General features: G+C 57.0%; 1 protein-coding gene across 11 annotated transcripts in view; it reads left to right on the top strand.

Annotated features, from left to right (window-relative positions):
- Positions 1–4,208: 4,208 nt before the first annotated feature.
- ARVCF (ARVCF delta catenin family member) overlaps positions 4,209–12,151 on the top strand; it is a 76,631-nt gene continuing 68,688 nt past the window's right edge. For 10 of the 11 annotated variants that reach the window (XM_059409095.1, XM_059409085.1, XM_059409083.1 and 7 more), the window contains exons 1-2: positions 4,210–4,426; positions 9,765–9,818. The gene's annotated coding sequence lies outside the window, so the exon portion shown is untranslated. Of the gene's footprint in view, positions 4,427–9,764; positions 9,819–12,151 lie in introns of all 11 variants that reach the window. The other variant, XM_059409091.1, reaches the window with a different exon arrangement.

Raw genomic sequence — 12,151 nt, 5'->3', positions numbered from 1 at the left:
CCCGCCCCCACGCCCTCCGAGCGCTCGCCATTGGGCTGCTGCGCCAGGGGCGGGGAGGCACGCCGCGACCGCGAGCACCGTTGGCTGAGCGTGCTGTCGCTCGGGGGCTACAGCCCTCCCGGCGCCCCGCCCCCAGAGCTGCGCCAAGCTTCGGGTCTGCGCGGGCGTCTGGGGGTCTCGTGACCCCCGCCGCTTTCCCAGGCTTCCCGGCTCCCCACGCCAGAGGACGCCCATGGGAAGTCGCTGCAGCTTGCGGCCGCCCCAAGGGCATGCTTTCGTGGACCCATTAGGGCTGCGGTCTGAACTCCAGGGGCCATAGGTCACCAAACCACCTGGCGGCCTTCTCCGGGAGTGATAGAGGGATGCCCACTTCCGGACCCGCCCCTCAGGCTGGCTCCTGTTCCACACCTACAACTGGCTCCAGACCTGATCATCCCACCCTTTTCCTTATGGCTCTTAGTTACGTTCAGCCTCTACGCTCTGGCTTTTGCACCACCCCCCATTACCCCTATCCACCACCCCCACCCCCACCCCCCACCGCAGTCCTGCCATACTATGGACAGACCCTGGACTGGGCTCCGGATCCACCCAGGCACTGTGGCCTTGAGCCTACTTTGAGGCGGTCCTATAGGTCCAAGCCCTAGGCTGAAGAGTGGGTCCACCCTCAGCTGTAATATGTGAGCAAGTGAGCAAGAAGGCGGGAAGGGGCACTGACTGCCCCCTTTTAAAAGGACAGAGGCGGGTGCCTGGGTGGCTCAGTGGGTTGGGCCTCTGCCTTCTGCTCCGGTCATGATCTCAGGGTCTGGGGATCGAGTCCCGCATCGGGCTCTTTGCTCATCGGAGAGCCTGCTTCCCTCTCTCTCTCTGCCTGCCTCTCTGACGACTTGTGATTTCTCTCTGTGTATGTCAAATAAATAAACAAAATCTTTAAAAAACAAAAGGACAGAGGCAGTTGCTGGGTTCCCTGCCTTCAGTGATCTTAAGGCTGTGTATAGGGTCTAAGTGAACTATGACAAGGAAGACAGTTACATTAAGGATAATAATGTGCTAAGCACTCCAAACCCAGGGTCCCAGTTCACAGGTGTCATTCCCCCCATTTTTTACAGATGCAAACATTGAAGCTCAGAGCAGTTACACCACTTTTTAAAAAGATGACAAGTGGCAGTGGCTGGGTTAGATCCAGGTCTTTTGTGAAGACCTAAACTGTCCTGATCCCGACTCAGAGCACTGATGCCCCCTGGAAAATGAGTTTAGAGAGGGAAAAGACCTGATGGGTAATCAGCAAAGGCAGGAGTGGATCCCAAACCTTCATGACACACCCAAATGCCTATTCCACCCATCTCTCTCGCCATGTTTTCTGTGCTCCTCCTGGAACCCAACAGGAGCCCTTTACAGACATGGAAACTGAGGACTCCAGGTGTCCAAGGACTCATGGGCAGCAAGTGACAGACTCAGCTTGATGCATGGTCCTTCCTCTCACCATCTGGCAGAGAATCCTCCTGGGTTGGTACCAGTGATTTCCCTCTGGACAGCCAGTCCTTTCAGCCCACCTAAGAGGTGATAGTGTTAAGTAAGACTTGGGGCTTAGGCGCATGTGACCATGCTGTGGGGTACAAGACAGCAGTTGCAGAGTGGTCTGCCCCAAACCACTGGGCCATATGCCTCAGGGGAATGGGACACAGAATGGTGCTTTCCTGTTGCTAACAAAGAGGAATGCAGTCATACGTGGGTTGGACAGAGGTTCAAGTCCTGGTCTGCCACAGAAGTATATGCCCCTGGGCCAGCTCCACTTCTAGCTACACTCTCCCCAACTGGATGGATACATGTCAGGTACTCCGATATATTGTTTTTGTCTCCGCTGACTACAGTTGACAACATTTAGTGCTAGGAAGCAGATAAGATCAGATAAGATGGGTTGGGGTGGTAAGCTGAACTCTGGGGTCTCGGGGTTGGAAAGAGTTCACACATCTTTGGTTGGGGAGCTCACTGCCTTATTTGGTCACCTTTTCAGCCTCTGAGCCTTTACCACTGTTAAGAAGTTCTTCCTGACCTCCAGCTGAAACCTTTTTGTCCCAATAGCTTTGCTCCCATGTGGAGCTGTCCAGCAGCGGGGTGTAGAGGGTGGGAGAGAGGGAGGAGACTAGGTTACTGGTCCCTGTGCCAATGGTCACATGGTAGGGGCTCTCCACCCTGCTTTTTGACTGTTATTGACCCCTACCTGCAGCCTGGGTCATGGTGAGGCCACTGCTAGAGAGTGGCCTTGAGTCATCTTGGAACTGACACTGTCCACCCTACTCCTCTGTGTGTGGCTGGTGATCCAGTTTGGGGGACAGAATCCTGCCAGGAGTGGGGGACAGGGAGGCCGTCCTCACCTAGGACAATCTTGGAGCACAATTCTCCCCTTTGCTCTCTCACCAGAGGTCTGTCCAGCCCCTCCTTCCACCACCAGCAAGTGTGTGGGGAAGGGAAGATGCTGGACCACAAGCTCACTATGAAAATAGGGCTCCAGGAGGACCATGAGCCAATGCCCCTGGAGAAATCTGTAGGGACAGTTGGACTAATGAGATCCACTCGTAATGGAGGGAAGAGAATACCCTAGCCCACACAGCAGCTGGCTCAGAATGTCACCAATGGTGCGGTTCCACAGGACAAGAGATACCTTGCTTACGGAGGCCTCTGCGTCCCAGAGAAGGACACTGCCTTCCATCTGCCCAGAACCACAAGCAACATCACTATGCCAGAGTGTCAAATAGCTCTCATCTCAAGTGCCAACCCCAGTTGACTGGGGGAGTGACTGCCTGGCTCTAAAAGGCTAGGGTAGATCTGCTGTGTGTACCAGGTACCACAGGAGGGACCCAATGGTGGTACCAGTTCCGGCCCTGCATCTCTTCATTTTCTTTGTTCTGAGCAAGTAACTATGGTGTGAACACTCTGGACCCCTGGTATGGGTGGATAAGACATGAATGTCTGGTCCCCCCATTAGCAATGTCATGGGCGTGTGACTCCCTGGGTGGATATAGGGAATATGGTGGGCTGAGAATCTGGTCATCTCCAGGTGCAACCAGGACAGGAAAGGCTTAGAACTAAGCGTGATCCAGAGTCACTGGCCAAGGGGCCATCATCTCCTGTACCCCCCAAAATAAGCCCCAATGGACAGCACCCCCACTGGTGCCCTCACCACCACAAATTTAAGTGGAGCTGACCAAGGATTATGATCCCATTTGTGGTCATATATGTGTGCCTCGCGTCCCTGAAGGGAGCAGGGGGCTGCTCTCCACCTGACAGAAAAATGCAACCTGTGTGAAATTCTGCTCAAGTAGTTGCACCCCACAGGCATCCTCCAAGATCCCGGGTAGGGTGGAGGAAATGGGACACCAGGAAGAAGGGGCGGTGATAAACTCACAAACTCCTCCCCCTACCCCTTCCCAAGCTCTGAGCTGTGGTGATGTGACGGAGATGAGGGAGTGCAGTCCTGTGGCAGTCCTACAGAGTGGGCTGAGCCAAGATGTCCGTAGATTCAGGCCCGGTGGAGGAGGAAAACCTCTATTTCACCGAAAGTCCCTTCCCGCCCTCAGAAATACGGCTCTCTATCCAGCCTCGCTGAGTTAAGATCGGACCTCTGCCCCTCGGTGAGAACCGCGGGGTGGAAGAACCCCCAATACCGGGAGGTTTGAGTTCCGGTGATCTAAAGCAAGCAAGAACAGTTCTGAGCTTCAGTTTCCCATCTGTAAAATGGGAAAGCAGCAAACTCTTCCTCGCGGATTGTGTGAAGAATACAATTAGATCAATATTGACAGGAGGGCGCGGCACGCAGCGCCCGGCGAACAGCTGGCGCGGGAGAAGGATTCCAGCGAGCTAGGGGCAATGGTGGAGGCAGCGAGCCTGGAGTCCGGGGAAGGGGCGCGGGGGCCTGTCAATCCCCGCTCAGGGCCGGACGCTCCGGGGACGTCCTCGAACGCGGCCGAGAGGGGGCGGCCCCGACTCCCAGGCCGCCGCAGCGGTACCGGCAGGTGCCGGGGCCTCGGCCACTCCACGAAGGGGCCGGTCGTCGGCCGGGACGGACACCCCGGGAGCCCAATGGCAAGCCGGCGTCTGCCAGCGCCCGTCCAATCGGCGCCGGTTGCCGGGCCGCGCTGGGTCTCCCGGCCAATGGGAAAATTCGCGTTCGGATGGGGCGGGGCAGAGGGTCGCGTAGCCGGCCAGACCCGCTTTGCGCACGGGCCGCGCGAGGGGCGGGGAGGGCTGCTCCCGGGGCTGCACGCTGGGCCCGGGAGGGGTCCGCCCCCGCACCGGTCCGAGTTGAGCACCCTGCGGGCCGCTAACCGCGCGGCACCCTAAGGACGCCGCGCTCGGTGCGCCGAGAGACCCGGGGCCGCCCGTCTGGGGGCGGGGGCCACGCTGCGGGGCCGCCCACGCCGCGCTCCAGGTAGGCTCGGGCCGGGGGGCGGGGTCCAGAGGTCGGTGCCGGGACTGGGACGAGGCCGGAGATCCGGGACGGGATCCAGGTTGCGGTCCAGCAGGGGACGGGGTCTAGGTGGGCGGCTGAGACGGGGAATCGAAGTCCGGCCGGGTATCGCGGCCCGGGGAGGATCCGGGCTCCGCCCCACCTGCTCCCTCGCCCGCGCCGCGGTGCGCGAGACCCTGGGCCACGGGGGCGGGTCCCTTTGTGCGCGGCCTCGGGGCCGTGGCCAACAGGGCCGGGGCACCCCGTACCGCGCGCCCCCGCCGAGACGCGGCGGGAACCCGCAGCCTTGACCGCCCAACGCGACGCCGGGCGCCTTGCAGCTGGGGTCCAGCAGCCACGGAAACTTTCCAGGGGCCCGAGGGGCGGCGGGGCCCGGGAACTTTCCTGGGGCGGCGCGGCACTGGAACCCTCTGGGGCACGGTGGGCCAAGGGGATGTCCCAGCTCCTGCTGCTCCCGCCGCCTAGAGGACGAGGGAGGGGATGCCCGGAGTCCCTGCTTGTTGCCCTGAACCGGGCCTCCCTGACCGGGGATCCCCCTGTTCCGCCACCCTTGGGTCCCTTCGGTGGGACACCGGGCCCCTGGCAGAGGTGGGTCCTCCCCACTCGGGGTGGTACTCAGCCGGAGTTTGCTGGGGTGTGGCCCCAGGGCAGGTGGCCGGAGATCCAGAGCCTTCCCATTTTAATCTTTAATTAAATGTTGGGTGCTTAAAATATGTCACTGTTTCTAACCTGTGCGTAACGTATCGCTGAAAAAAGAGCTCAGGGACTCTGGTTGTTTTCCCTCTAGACCCAGGCATGTTTAGAAACAAGAGAAAAGAATCACTTCCTTTTGGGGTAGGCTCTCAGTGTAACCTCGGGTGGTTACGCCTCTTTCGCAGTCATTCCAGTTGTCATCTACATCACTGTGCAGGACATGCACCGAGTCAGGATTTATAAACACAGGGGGTTGGGAGATGAGCTGTTCAGTGATGTAAGGGCAACATCTCCCTGTGAGGACATGCACCAGAGGTGGACTGAGAACCTCCATCCCCTCCCTCTGCCTCCACTTGAGAAGCAGGCCACCACCAGAGGTCTGTTGGTCCAGAGCAGGTCATGCCTGTCTTGTGTTCAGTGTATCTCTGAACCTGAGGTGGTGCCGGACACAGGATACAATCAAAGACCTCTATACGGCATACTGCACCCATGGCCAGTAGGCCCTGGGTCTGGCCATAGCATGTGGAGCTGGGAATTCAGAACACACCCTTTCCCACAGCCTTGCCCTTTCCCACTCCCAGTACTGTGTCTGTCCCCTGCTCCCTCAAGTCTGTGGTCCAGTGGCACCCAACACGGGTCTGGGTCCAGAGTGTTCACTATGCTCAGGATTCTGGTCCTTGGTTCACAGCCAAGCCACCCTCTGCCATGCTCTTCTTCACAGTCTTTTCTGCATAGACACGAGTACCTGCAGACCACGACCCTCTGAAGTAAACTGGGCCAGCTCTCAGTCCTGCTCAGTTAGCTTCCCCATGCCACATTGGGGTTGCATGGTGCCGCCTCCAGAGGTGGCCTGTCAGGTCTCTTCCCAGTACCAAGGTCTCTGCCTCTCTGAGGTTCTATGAAGGCATCCCTGTTTGTGCTACATAAAGATTCAGGGTAGATTTGCCACACCCACTTCACCCCAAGAGACAGGCCTGAGGGGCATGAACAGTGGGGTCCTGCACCTTCGAGGGGATCCAGGAGTGACACACAGCTGGGGAGCAAGAACACCAGGCATGCCAAAACCCTAGCCAGTCCCTAGCAGCTGCCCTGTGCCCTAGTTTGGCCTCGGCAGAGGGACGGAGGGTGGGGCAAGCCCTGTGGACTGCCCAGGGGGCCATCGGGGGTTCTGGGGACTTCCCAGTGGCGGCTCAAGTTGGAGGGAAGGCATCTGTTTTCTTGCCACCAGCTTCGGTCAGGATAGTGATAAAGTCTTGGGCTGCTCAGCAGGAGACCCAGAATTAGGAAGTAACTAGAGGGAACACAGGGTCAGGAATCCCTTATTGGGCTTTCCTGACTGGGACAACTGCACAGTTCGGTTTATTTCACGGGTTAGGAGGATGAGTCCAGAGCGGTGGACACCCATTTCATCCACATCTGTCCCTCATCCCTTTCCTAACCTTGTGTCCCGCACAGACTTTTCCCATTGCCCCAGTGGATCTTGAGGAGCCAACGGCCTTTAGGAAGGTAGCGACTAGTGGATACTGCCACCAGAGGGCACCCAGGCCTGCCATGGCAGGCAAGACTAGCCCCACCCAGCCGCCCTCAGGGTTGGGATCCTTCCTGAGGAACCTGGTGGGGAGCCCAGAGCTCTGCTTTTTCCAGACTGCCTGTCCAGGGTACAGAGCTGGAGAGGAGCAAGGATCCCCGGGGTGAGGCCCTCCGTAGCCCCCAGAGCCCCTCACTGCCTTTAGTTCAGGCAAAGGGGAGACCCCGGGCCTGAATGGCCGGGTGATTGAGCACAGGCTCAGGCAAAGACCATGAAAACCAGGCCCTGAGGGAGGCCTCCTTCAGGCCTGTGCCCCAGGTGACCCTTTGACTTCCGTTGGTTGACCCTGCCCCCATCTAAGGGTGCGGGTGCAGACCCTGAGTCAGCCTGTCAGGGCAAGGCTGGGCCTCTTCCACTTAATCTCTGAAGATGGTGCCACAGAAGTTGGTGTCTTTTCACATTGCACCCAAAGTGGACAGCGGCCTGGAGGAGCGTGTTAGGATTTGTCATGGTGGAGGAGGACGTGAGGCTTGCATGCAGAACAGGCTTCTAGAAAGACCTGCCTGACCCCCTCACCACCACCCCTGCCACTCCCACCTGGGGTCCTCATTACCTGCCATAGCCCTGAGTTGCCTGCCCAGCCGGGGCCCCATCCCTCATCTAGACTTGGTTTGTGATCGTGGAGCTGCCTAGTGCCAGGGACACACGACCCGACCATGGCTTTTCAGGCCTGGCTGCTTGGCAACCCTGGTGGGCTGGGCTCCTGCCCCAGTCGGAGATGCCACAGGCCTTCCAAGGGTGGGGGCAGACTGGACAGATTTTCAGGTCACTCCATTGTGGGGAGGCCCATGGTGTGGATAGGCTTAGGCTTAAATGGCCGGGTAGAGTTATTTCACTTCTCAGGATCCTCCTCATTTGGGGGAGGGAGCCCCGTAAGAGGGAGGTTTGGTGGCTCCCTTAGCCCCAAAGCTCCTAGTTCGGGATGGGGAGTCCTCGGCCAAGTAAGTGACTCCAAAGCCTACAGATCAGCCCTGAGGGTTTGCTAAGAAGGGATAGCCGAGACAGGTAACCCTGCACTCTGATCATGAATCCTGTCTCTCGTTCTCTCACTCTGTCTGCTCCCTCAGGGCTCCTGTCAGGCTCTGCCCTGCCCCTACCTCCTACACAGTGTCACCCTGGGACCCATGCCTCCCCAAACCACCACCACCCTGCATCCCCCGGAGCCTCCCATTTCCCCTACTCTCCTCCTGCAAGAAGCCTTTGATGCCCCACTCCCCTCCCCCCACTGGTGTCTACTACTGGCTCTCTTCTGTTTATGGAGCTCTTCACCTGGCTGGAGCCCCACAAGGAGGGAGCATGTTCTTCTTGTGGCCAAATATCCCCAGCTGAGGTGGAGGCACTGCGAACAGGAAGACCTAATTTCAAATCCCAGACCCAGTTTGCCCATCTGTAAAATGGGGTTTGGGCCAATCCAAGGCCCCTAGCAAGAGTGACATGAGGGCACATAGCCAGCGCCTTGTGAGGCTCTGCACAGGGCCAGCACTGAGGGGGAGGTTGACAGTTATCTGGACTGATAAGAAAGGCATGTGGTTCTCTGTGGGACAAAACCTATGTGAACGCTTAAGCCAAAAACAGAAGTGTCCCAGAAACGTCACACTGCAAGTTGAGCTGCTTCCTGAGCCTCAGACTTCAGGGTGGGAACAGCAGGTCCTCTGCTGCAGGCGGAGCGGCTGTTGTGGGTGGGCAGGCTCCCTCCCAGACTGCCATCCCAGGCACACACGAGAGTGAGCGTGCTCAAGTACAGACGTGTGCATGCACGCACAACTGCCTGGCTCAGGCCACTAGTGTTTCCTGCCTCAGCCCCATGCATCCTGATCTTCCCACGATCCCACCATGACTCAGAGCCCCTCTTGGTGATGGAGGGGCTGCTGGGAGGCAGGGACACCTACCCTCGGGGCCCCCACCCCGGCCACATCCACAAAGGAAGATTTTGATAGAGAAACAGTCTGGAAAACACTATAGAGCCCGGGGGAGAGAGCTTCTATCACCTCTGACCATCCCCAGAATGGCTTTCCATTTGTTTGACCCAGACCTCTCCTCCTCTTTGTGCCACCCTGGCTTTGGTTTGCAGTTCTAAAGATTTTTATTTTTAAGTAATCTCTACACCCACAGGGCTTGAAGAGTTGCAGTCAATTAAGCATCTGCCTTGATCTCAGATCATGATCCCAGGGTCCTGGGATGGAGCCCCACATCACACTCTCTGATCAGCAGGGAGCCTGCTTCTCTCTCCCCACTACCCCTGTTTGTTTTCTCTCTCTCTCTCTCTCTTTCTGTGTCAAATACATTAATAAATCTTAAAGAGTGTTGCATGCTCTATCAACTAGCCAGCCAAGTGCCTACCACCACCCTGTTTTTCATTTTTATTGATGCGAACGCTCTCTGGCCTGGTCTCTAGCCTTAGGTACAGAATGTGTCCTCTGGGTCATGGGCTGAGATAGGAAGCCCATGGGGGCTGCAGCTCCTACGTGTAAGGGACACATAGCCATAACTCTGGCCACTTGGTCCCAGGGTCTGGAAGTGGGCTGCCTGACCAATAGGAATGTGGGTTCTTAGGGCAGCCCCAAGAAGCATCAGGACAGGCAGATGGCTTGTTACACAAGGCAGGAATGGGTTCCTGGAGAGGAGAGCAGAGCTAGGCAGGTGTTGATGTGGGGGGCAGTGGGACCCTTGTGCAGAAGTTCTCCTTGCTGTACTGTTTATCACAATGAAGCACACCCGGCCTTCTGGAATGGGGAAGAAATTATTATCCATCTTCAGCTGAACAGTCACAGTTTTGAAGGCCAACAGAGGTAGAAACATTTTTAAGGGATGGTGATAGTCTGACATGGACCGCAGACACCATGATTCCAGTCGAGTGGGGATAAGAGAACATGCATGAAGGTATGGGCTCATGTCAGGAGCTCTGTGAGATGACCTCAGGGTCCGGGATGACACTGCCCCACCAGGGGTCTGGCCTCATCCAAAAGGGACTTATCCCAACAGGTTGATCTCACAGGGTACCCTGTGGTTTCCCTGCAGGAGCTGGGGCTGGCAGGATGGGTGTTTGGACATGCTGATCTCCCCTCAAGACAGGTAAGTGTCCTGAGCTTGGCCTGGGGCCGTCCCCCTCTTTGCATGGGACAGAAGAGTGTCCTCCTGGGCCTGGCAGGTGTGACTGAAAGAGGGCTGGCCCCGGGGTGGTGGATGCTTCTGGTCATCCTCACTCCGGAGGCTAATACCAGGACATTGGTTGGATCTGTTCTTCACCTTTCTTGACTTGGAGGCCTGCCACGCTCAGCTCGGCATAGCCTACCCAGCTTGGCTCTTAGCTCAGGTGGTCTTTGCTGCCCAAGGGAGACTAGAGCTCCCAGCTGGGGACATGCTGGCCCGTGGTCCTGGGCATTACCAGTGTTTGTAGGTTTCCCTGGTAGTCGCTCCTCCAGTGAAGCTAAGGCCTGGAAAGTATGGCATGGTCGGGAAGCAGTATGCTCCCTGTGTCCTCCAGATCCCTCTGAATGATGGGAAAGTATGTACTGCCAGCACACTGGCCTGGCAGAGTTTGCTGCAGTAGTTGTGTTTACAGAGTGGTGATAGCTAATGAGAGTGCCTCTGCTCATTCTTGTCCCTCTGCTATGCGTGTCCAGTCCCCAACCCAGCCATCTGCTCCTGCCCCACCGGGTGCTGTCTCCATGAGAGGCTTGGCCAACCCAGCCCTGTGGATGCTCAGTGGTCCTGAGTATCCAGGGTGGATGACCCGGCCCAGCCAGTGCCATGCTGTGTGGTGAGAAGATAGTGGCCACAGACCTAGGAGCCCCAAGGCCTCCAGACTCCTCAGCGCTCTGTGCCAAGGACAGGGGGGGACAGGGCCTGGCTCCTTCCTCCCTATCCCACATGACTGTGGGCGTGGGAAGCTGCCAGCTGGCTGGTGGTAGCTGTGCCTCTGCTGCCACCTGGCGGTATCCCACCTGGGTCGATCAAGGTCAGGCCTGGCAGCTCAGTGGCAGGCTGTTGGGCCATAGTGGGGCCTCTGGATTGGGGTAAAGAGGCTCAAGCTGCATCCAGGGCGCAGACCATGACCTTGCTTGTGGTGTGTGTGACGTGGTATCTGGGGGCGAGTTTGGCAGGGTGCTGGTCCCTACCCTCCTTAGCTTCTGGTAGGCCACCACACGTCAGGTTGGCCAACCAGCCAAACACCGAATGATAGCTCTGGTCACAGGGTCTCCCTTATCCTGCCTGCCACTCTTGCCTGGTCTCCCAGTGTTGCTTGCTTGTTTCCTGTCCCTGTTTATCCCTTTCTGTCTCCTGCTCCTGGCCTTCTCCCACCTTTCCTCTGGTCTTCTCTGTGTCTCTCTCAGCCTTTTCCTCTCTTTTGTGTCTGTCCTGTCCTGTTCTTCTCAAGTGTGGTCATTGATTATTCTTGTCTGCCATAGCAATTGACTGCTCATGTCTGCCCTGGGCACTGGAATACTCATTGTGGCATCAGTGCCATCTCTTCTATAGGCTGGGGCCATTTCACAAACGGGAGCAGAACCTGGGTCCTAGCTGGGGGCTCCTTGCTCTGTGGTCCCTGGGGTATAGCCCTGTCCACATTAAGAGGGAGAAGGGGAAAGGGAGACCTGGCGACTCTGTTGGGAAAGGGGCCGTGTATCTCCCATATTTGCCTTCAGCCATTCTGTACCCAGTTGCTGAGCTCCACATCAGAAGCTGAGTGTTGTGACCCCATCAAACACAGGCCTGCTGTAGAGGAGTCCCTGGCCTGGCCAAGAAGGCAGCAACAAACAGAGAAAGTGACCAACCGTAGAACTGTAAGCCAGTGATGAGAATTGTGGGGCCCCCTGACAAAGGGGAGCTGGAAGGCAATGCAGGAGTGATGCTGATACCCGGGGGTTGCAGGGGCCCTTCACTGCACCCATTCCAGCACTGATACCACCTCCTGCGGACCACACTGCCCCCTGCCCAGCCTGGTCTCGCCCTGTGGCAGCCTTGTAGTCAGCCTCCACGTAGCCGTGCCGAGCATGGCCACACTTCTGTGACTGCTGGACCCATGCTGGGGTTTTTTGGGGTTTTGATGTGTTTCTCAGTCATCAATCGGAATCTTTATTTTAAAGCATGAATTCTTCCCTCATCTGTGTGCCTGCAGCAAGTTCTTTCTTAATCTTTCAATTTTTGTTTATGATGGCTTTTCATGTTCAGAAATTTTTCATATTTTGTGGTGAAGTTCAATGAACGTTTTCCTTTTTCAGTCATTTCGTTGTCCTCCTTGAGCTTCTAGTCTGGTAAAGGCACCCCTATCTTTTCCTGAGGTATTTCTAGTTTAGTGTTTTGCATTCAAGCTTTCATCTGTCTAGAATTTATTTTGACATAAGTGTAAGTTGTGGATTTAACTTAGTTTTTCACCTGTATCTGAACTACTTCTTTCTTTCTTT

This window comes from Mustela nigripes, chromosome 8, assembly GCF_022355385.1.
Source record: "Mustela nigripes isolate SB6536 chromosome 8, MUSNIG.SB6536, whole genome shotgun sequence".
Lineage (NCBI taxonomy): Eukaryota > Metazoa > Chordata > Mammalia > Carnivora > Mustelidae > Mustela > Mustela nigripes.
This window is presented reverse-complemented; position numbering and strand designations above follow the sequence as displayed.